Source organism: Psammomys obesus, unplaced genomic scaffold (assembly GCF_907164565.1).
Source record: "Psammomys obesus unplaced genomic scaffold, mPsaObe1.curated_primary_1811, whole genome shotgun sequence".
NCBI classification, from domain to species: Eukaryota; Metazoa; Chordata; class Mammalia; order Rodentia; family Muridae; genus Psammomys; species Psammomys obesus.
The window spans coordinates 39,951,585-39,960,750 of record NW_026593286.1 but is presented as its reverse complement, the minus strand read 5'-3'; positions in this window follow the sequence as shown (position 1 = coordinate 39,960,750).

The following is a 9,166-nucleotide window of genomic DNA, read 5'->3' as shown; positions in this document are numbered from 1 at the left end:
CAGAAGACCAGGATTTAGAACTCAGTTTTTTTAGCTGTTTCTTAGCTAACCTACTCATCCGGGCTTTTATATTTTAGTGGCTGCTTTGGGAGGCCACTGCGGAGAGCCTAATCCTACATAAGAGCTCCTTTGCCCTTTCTCTTATTCTTTCTCCTTTCCCTGTCTTCCTTGATTTTAGGGAACTCTGATTTCTTTGTTATGTTTACTTGTACATAACACTTAATTTTTACCTTCTGTCATCAAACACTTAGCAAAACAATTTTATCCATGACAATCCCTTCTCTAAGATATATTTACACAGGTACCCCCCCCCCACACACACACAAAAAGATTGTACACACACGATATTTTTTGAATCCAAAGAGCAGCATTTATTCTGGACTCCACTGGGGCTCCAATATCCTTCATACTCATTATCTAGAAAATGAGGACTAATCCTGCAGTGGCTGGGGGAACTTTATGGCCCAGGGTTCCTTGCTTGTTCTCAGTCTCAAAGGAGGTAGCTGTGTCAGAGGTAGAGCTTCCACTTCTGGAGGGCTCAGAACTTGTTGTCCAGATGCATAGGCCTGGAGAGCAAATGCCACACATCCATCAACGCAGCCGATGTCCTCCTTGGTGGCTGAGACACTCACGTTCCTGAGATACTTCTGTGCTCTGTAAACAGCCTTGGCTTGGGATGCCTCTCTAAGGGCTGCAGAATCATGATGTACAGTGGTGGGCTGAGAGGATGGACAGTGTCACTAGGCACTTACAGAACACGCTTAGGGTTAGTTCTTCAGTGTGCAGGTGGTTGGTTCAGAAAGCTGGATACTCAGAGAGCTCACTGAAATGTTGTAGCAGGTAGAGCCCAAGGTCCCTGGAAAGGTTAACAGAGATATTATGACATGATTCCTTTACATAAATATGAAGAGGCCTGGGCTGAAAATAGAGTTCAGTGGGAAAGTACCTGCCTAGACAGTGGATTGAGTACCTAGTACTGCAAAACAAACAAACAAACAAACAAACAAAGAAAACAAACAAAAATGAAGTCATTTATGCTAAAAAAATAACCCATTATGGTCAAGCTAGTTGTTAGTTGTTAGTGGCAGGACCTGGACAAAATTGAGGCAGCTGTCCTAATCATGTGGCGTCAGTCCAGCTCAGTCCATCTTTGCATCTCAGAACATACAAGCTCTTGAATCCTTTCTGTGGTCTGTCTCTGCCACTAGTTTCAGCTTGGTGTGTAACTCTGTCAAAAATTTGCAAAAAAAAAAATAATAATAAAGATGTCTGTGTCTAGACTGAGCTGCTATCGCAAAGTACCTTAGACTGGGTAGCTTTAAAAGAAAACAAGTTTGTTTTACACTGATCTGCAGATTGACAACTCCAAAGTTGAGCACAGAAGGATGTATTGTCTTAGGAGGGCTATACTCTCAGTCACAGGATGCCAGATAGCTGTGTTCTCACAAAGACAAGGTCAAACACACGTCCACTCCTCTTTCATGTTGGCATTAATCCATTTGATGAGGGCTCTGTTTCAATGACATAATAGTGTCTCAGAGGTCTTATCTTCATGAATCATCACTTTCAGGTTGACAATTTCAACATATGCAAATATTAAAATGATGTAAACACTCAGAACATGACCCCTTGTCAAATGAGCCAAAAGAATCAGAGGATGATGAGAACAATATGGTTCTTTCTTTTGAGCAAAGAAAACAATGAACTCATTTCTACTAAAGCATAAACAGCATACTCATTAATAATAATTATAAGTGCTTTATTATTTTTTTAAGATCTGGACAAATTTTAGGAGATGATCTTTACAGCAACATTTTTGTTCTTTGCATTATTAAAAAATAATGTAAGACTAGGTATCTCCTCTCCTATTAAGGCTAGACAAGGCAACCCAGACGAAGGGAAGGGTACCAAAAGCAGGCAACAGAGTAAGAATCAGCCTCTGCTTCCACTGTGAAGAGTCCTATAGGAAGGCCAAGCTATAATGATAACATATGTGCAGAGGGCCAAGGTCAACCACATGCAGGCTCCCTGGCTGGTGGTTCAGTCTCTGTGAGCCCCTATGAACCCAAGTTAGTTGATTCTGTGGATTTTTGTTTCTACAGTTCTTCCCTCTGTTCTGCAGGATTTCCCAAACACTGCCTATATTTGGCTGTGGGTCTCTGCATCTGCTTCTGTTAATTTCTGGGTGAAACCTATTTGGTAGCAATTGGGCTAGCTACCAATCTATGAGTAAAGCAATATATTACCATTTATTTTTAATTTTCCTTCCTCCCTCCCTTCCTTCTTTCTTCCTCTCTCCCCACTCTCTTTTTCTCTGTCTTTTTTTCTTTCTTTTTTACTAGTCGTGGTGTTTGGTTCTATCCTAGGTCTTTGGGCTATCCAGCTTCTGGTTCCTAATCCTCCAGGTCTTACTGCAAGTTGATGTGGTGTGGCTGGTTGATATCCATGAGAGGTCTTCCCTTTTCTGAAGAGAAAAGGGAGAAGTTGTTGGAAGGAGGTAGGGGTAGGGCAAAGAGGAGAGGGAGGAGAGGGAACTTGTCAAAATGCAGAGAACAACCACAGTGGTGTCTTCAGTAGCAGAGCTCAACACAACCCCTACACCAAAGCTCAGAAAAGGAGTGGAAAGAGTATAAGCGTCTGCAAGCAGTCACTTCTTTACTTCTTACAAGCTTGTTTTCTAAAGTTTGATCCCCAATTCCTACTCCTTCTCCTGTCTTTCATTATGTTACTCTAATTTCAAGTAAAGTATTATTAAATCTATATCTATGACCTCAGTTTTTTTCAGGCAACATTTTGTATTTTTATTAACATTTTGTAAATTTTAATGCACATGTATAATTATCAGAATCAGTATTTTTTAAACTGTCACTCATATCCCACAGGCTTTTTTTGCTCCACTTCTACTATATCCAATCTGCTATTATACTATAAAAAAAACTCCACTTTGGGGCTTTCTGACATTAGGAATACATTGCACCATTTACCCCTAGCTAATGTAGTAGACCTTTCAACAGAGTATTTCTCAATAGTCATTATTGAAAAATTCTATTTGCTTTCTATTTATCTGGTAATAAGAGATCTTTAGTCATTTCATGTACCTTGGATGACAAAGCCATCTCTAATTGTAAAGAAAGAACCAAATAGAATGAATTGGAATCACTGAGCATTTGGAAAATACTTAGATTGCTACCAAGTAGGGCACTGTGTGCGTACGTCTGTGTGTGATACTAACTGCAAGTGAACCAAACCAAAGCCAGTAACTGCTTTTAAAAACCACTTATAGAGACAACGTATATGGCAATAAGTAAAGTTAGTTTCTCCTATTTGTTGTTTTCCTAAGTTATTTATGTCTTCTCTTTTGAGATCTTATGATTATTTTGTCGATTATAAAGTGTGACATAGGCAGGCATTGGTGGCGCATGCCCTCAGGAGGCAGAGAGAAGTAGATCTCTGAGTTCTAGGCAGCTGGGTATAACGAGGAAGTTCCAGCACAGCCAGGGCTATACAGAAAAATCCTGTCTCAAAAATCAAATAACAAAAGAAAGAAAACAAAAGTAAGTATAAAGCTTGACACACATATTTTTCTTATTTTTTTGTAAGATTTCGTTATTTTATTACATATCCAATGTTCTGCCTGCGTGTACAGCAGAACTCCAGAAGTGGGCACCAGATCTCATTATATATTTTTCAGAGGCACTACATGGTTGCAGGAAATTGAGCTCAGGACCTCTGGAAGAGCAAGCAGTGCTCTTAACCTCTGAGCCATCTCTCCAGCCCCCAGATTGACACAAATATATACCATTTCCCTTCCTTACATCAATTGCATATTAAGTGGCTCTGAGCAAAAAGTAAATATTTATTTAGTAACAAATTTACTAGGTTTTCACTCAACAGGCTAATATTGGAGCCATCTTAAATGCCAGTTTTTGACTTCTTAGTAATTCTTTACAGTTGAAGAAAATTACTAGAATGGAAACTCTAGAGAGAGTAAATAATTCATTGGGAAAATGATCAGCATTGTGGGCATTAATCTATATACAATCTTAATGCCAGTTGAAAAGTAAATTTTGTAAAATCATTGGACACTCTACTATTATCCTTGGATAATAATCAGGATTTCCATGATCTTAGTTTGAATAACAGTTTCACTATATAACAGTTGTATGAATTTGAGCAATCAGCTTAGCCTCTCTGTATTTTGTATTTCCCATATATATAGAAAAATTGAATAATGCGAGTATAAATACAATTGCAGTGGCTAATTCATAATATACAACACTGAAAAATATTGCACTTATTGCAACATAAAATAACAGCTAATTAAATGTCTTCATTATAATTCATTAAAAATGCAGTAACACAAGGACTAAAGAAACATCCTAAGAAGAGTTTATTACATATTATATTACAAACAGGAAGAGAGGATGATCTCAGAGACTCAGATGATGAAAGAAAATGCAAGGTAACCTATACTGATCAACACATGTCATAAACGTGTTGAAATTCCATACTTTGTCTCCTAAACATGCATCACTATTGCATGCTAATCCAAAATAAGATAATATCCTCTAGTTGCAAGATGTTACAAGTGTTCTGTTTAGGAAAATAAAGGATAGAAAATCATTTTCAGTCAGATCTTTCTTCTTCAATGTTCCAGCATAGACTTCTTTATCCATTCCAGGAATTTTCAGTTCTTTCATTTCCAATTTCCTGATATTCAAGAGGAGGTATTAGGTCTTTTGTCTGTATTTTCATGTAAGAAGGAAATATAAATTACGATAATTAAAATAGCAAGTAACAAATTCTAAACTTCCAAAAGCATTATAAAATTAATTTTATTTAATAAAGCAGAAAAGAATTGTATTAGTCAGAGTTCTCCAGACGAACAGAGCTTAAATATGAACACACGCACACAAGGGGCCAGGGAAGGAGGGAGAGGGATGGGGGGGCTTATAGGCTGTGTGGTTCAGCTAGTCCAATAAGGCTGTCTAACAATGGAAGGTGCAAGAATTCAGTTGACATCCTGTCCATGAGGCTGGATATCTCAGTCTCAGCTCGTCTTCAGAATACTTCAGAATCCTGAAGGAGTAGGCTCTAATGCCAGTGAAATGATGGACTTGTTAATGAAAGTGACAGCAAGCAGACAAGGTGAGAGCAGGCTTCTTTCTTCTGTGTCTTCATAGACACTGAGAGCAGGTGTGGCCCAGGTGAGAGAAGGATCTTCCCATCTCAAAGATCTGTATTAGAAGTGAGTCTTCTCCCTTCAAATGATTTATTTAAGAAAAAATCCCCTAATCAGGTGTTCTCAGCCATTTGGGCTTTAGTAAAGTCCAGAAGTAGTCAGGTTGACAACCATGAGTAACCATCACAAGTATACTACCTGTCAACTTGACACACAATTGTATCTCGTTATGTCATGCTTAATTTCCAAACAAACACAATAGCCAGATCATAATTACTCCTAACATGATATAAGCATCCCATGTACAACAGCAAATGCATTATATATTTAACTAGGTTAATTTGACAACCAAGAATGGCCATCACAGCAATTAACTATCTTCTATTTGAATGCCTTACTACAATATAAAGATCTTGTTCATTTTAATAATGGAAAATAATAGAATCTAAAGCTATTTTTTTCCTAAATTTGAGCTTTGTTTCCATGCCTAAGATTTTAAAAAATGTGGCAGAATGCTCACAAACATCATAAATCCTAAGAAAGTACAATACTTACTGCACCCAGGAAGCCAATACAAACATGTACTGGAAAAACTTAATCAGGCTTATAATTAAACTATTTTAAGCCAAATTAGTTGCTCTGTAGTAAGCATTTCATTAGGTAACGACATTTTGTGTTTATATCAAATTTCTCTCCTGTGAAGAAAACAAGGGAGAGGCAGTAAAAATTCTGATATGTATTTATTTACCCTCATAAATGTCACTTGGAAATTAAAAAGGAAGGAAATGTATGTGATGCTTATATATTACAGCCAAAAGCACTTCCTTTAAAAAAATCAAGAAGTTCAGAGTTCTTAGTTTTAGCCCTTAAATGTCATAAAGCATTGCTCCAATTGTGCCCGGATAAAAGGGCGACAGTCCCCATAAACCTGAGTCACCGCTCCATTCTGAGACTCCTTTGGAAGTGTAGGATGCCCCAGATGCCATGGTGATGCCAAGATCTGAATCACAAGCATCAGTTACGATCCTGAGATTTTTATCAAGATTTCCCACCGAATGCTAATTTAATAACATTAGAATGAAGGTTGTTGGTTTGTTCATTTTGAGGTTGACTTTCTTCTTCTTCTTTAAGTATGGAATCAGAGCAGACAGCATCTCAGATTCAGTTTAGTGAGAACTGAAGTTGTTTCATGCACTTAGTGTTTGTATTTAGGAACAAAAGCCAACAGCATGAATTCAGCTTGAGTTGTACAGTGCCAGCATTGTCCACCATAGCTCAATGACTCTGTATTCCCTGCAGCTGCAGACTCACGGTCTCAGCCTTTGTTTCAGTTTCTTGTTTGTGGAGTGATTTATCCATTTCTCTCTCTCTCTCTCTCTCTCTCTCTCTCTCTCTCTCTTCTCTTTCTTTCTTTCTTTCTTTCTCTCTCTTCTCTCTCTCTTTCTTGGAGGCAATCTCTTTTTATATGCATATGTTATTTTTACAAAAATACTTCATTTGCTAAAATCAGGCATAGTTAAATAAAATATAATGGAATCAAGGTTGAATCGATTCTGTTATCACAGATTTTTATTAAGAAAGAAGAATGAAGTCACATTATTAAAGTTATGATCATAGTTACTGGAAGCTATTTATAAACGTCATACTATTGACTAGTGGATTGTAAAAGATTTAGCTATTTCCCTGCTCGCTGGGTAAATCGTGATAATTAAGTATCAGAATGCCTCCTGCATTAAATACTTCCTGCATTAAACTTAGATTCTCTTGGGTACTAATTGCCAAATGCCCACTTTACATCCTTACACCAAGATAGCATCCCTCAATCTATCTTAAGATATCTAGGGCATTAATTAAGTATAAAAAATATACTCGGTTCTATCTGGCACAGTAGTTTTAGGAGCCAAGACCATATATTTACATAGCAGGCAATAAAAATAACTGCATCTAGATTTTCAGAGCCTAGTGGTAACCCAGAGTTAAGGTAGGAGCCCTCCATTGTTTTCAACTATTGCAATACATTTCATGCAGTTTAGGTGACATACTACCAGTCATATACCTGGACAATTATGTCAGTATGGGATTCCAGAATGCCTGTTTCCGACATCTCATAACCATCCTAGTATAGTTATTCATCTTGTTTCTTTATTTACTATGAACAGTTGCATTCACTCAGTTTTGACATTCAGTTGTGTTAATTACCTAAGCTATAATTCAACCATTACACCTTGGTAGAGTAAATCCACTGATACATGCCAAGTTTTTAGCACCCTTTAATTTTGGCACCCTTTAGACAATGCATTTCATTATGTTTTGTGAACAAAGACATTAAAGCTTTTCATTTCTTATGTGCAAGAACTCATGTGTATTTTCCTCTCAACACTAGAATAAAATCTTCTAAAGTGTACGAAACCCAAGCTTTCAGCACACTGTGGAGTTGTCTTCAGTTCTTTTCTTTGGAGTTCACCCTCATGTAATTCCATATATCCTTTATATGGCTCAGTCAAGGAAACACAGTCCTCTTGCAAGATCAAGAAAGTATGGAATCTGTTTCTGAAGTTGACTTCTACTAAAGCATTTTGCTAAGAAATGTTTTTATTTATGGTTTACACCTTTAGGAAAATAAGTTGTTTCATTACAGTTATAAAAGATATCATGAATAACTCAGAATCGGAAAACTCTATTTACATATGTATCTTCTTTGTTCACTCTATCATGCTATTCTTAGATGTATTTCTAAGAAGAATGTCTTACAGGCTCATTTTGTTTCTCTGTTGATTTTTTCTTTAAAATAAGAGGCTCTTTGGAAGAACAGCGGTACTCTTAAGCCCTGAGAGATCTCCAGCTAGAAAAGATCATCCTGAGTGAGGTATCCCAGAAGCAGAAAGACACACATGGCATATACTCACTTCTAAGTGGATAATAGACATATAATATAGGACAATCATACTAAAATCTGTAGACCTAAAGAAGCTAAGCAAGAAGGAGGACCCTGGGTAAGATGTTCAATCCTCATTCAGAAAGGCAAACAGGATGGACATCACAAGATGGAGAAAACAAGGAACAGGACAGGAACCTACCACAGAGGGACTCTGAAAAACTCTATCTGGAAGGGTATCAAGGCAGATGCTGAGACTCAGCTAAACTTTGGGCAGGGTACATGGAATCTTATTAAAGAAGGGGGAGATAGAAAGACCTGGAGGGGACAGGAGCATGACAAGGAGACCAACAGAGCCAAAAAATCTGGGTCCAGGGTTTTTTTCTGAAACTGATATTCCAACCAAGGAGCATGCATGGAGATGACCTAGAATCCCTGCTCAGACGTAGCCTATGTAGCCTATGGCAGCTCAGTCTCAAGTGGGTTCCCTAGTAAGGCCAACAGGGACTGTCTCTGACATGAACTCAGTAGCTGGCTCTTTGATCAACTCCCCCTGAGCAGAAGCAGCCTTACCAGGCCACAGAGAAAGACAATGCAGCCACTCCTGATGAGACCTGATAGGCTAGGGTCAGATGGAAGGGGAGGAGGACTGGGGGAGGGGCTTGGGGGGAGAAGAGGGAGGGGGCAGAATTGGGAGGGGCCAAGGAAAGGGACTACAGCTGGGATACAAAGTGAATAAATAGTAATAAATTAAAAAAAAATAAAATAAGAGACAAACAACTTATAAAACTTCTGTCTTACCCACATTGTTTCTTCATTTGTGCCCACTCTAATGTTCCTAGAGTTTTCTGCTTCGAATACATCATCTAAGGTAACTAATACTTTTTGCTGGACTAATATCTTGATTGTTACGATAAATAATTTAAGTAGTCAATATTTTAGTTCTGATGCAATTATAAAAACTTTTAGGAAACCTAAACAGAAAGAAAAAAATATCTTCTATATGCAAATGATCGTGTCATAAAGTTTTGAGCAGAGATATTTATGAAAAACATCAAATATCCAATTGTATTTTAAATCCCATTTGATTACTAGAGGAATTTTGAGAG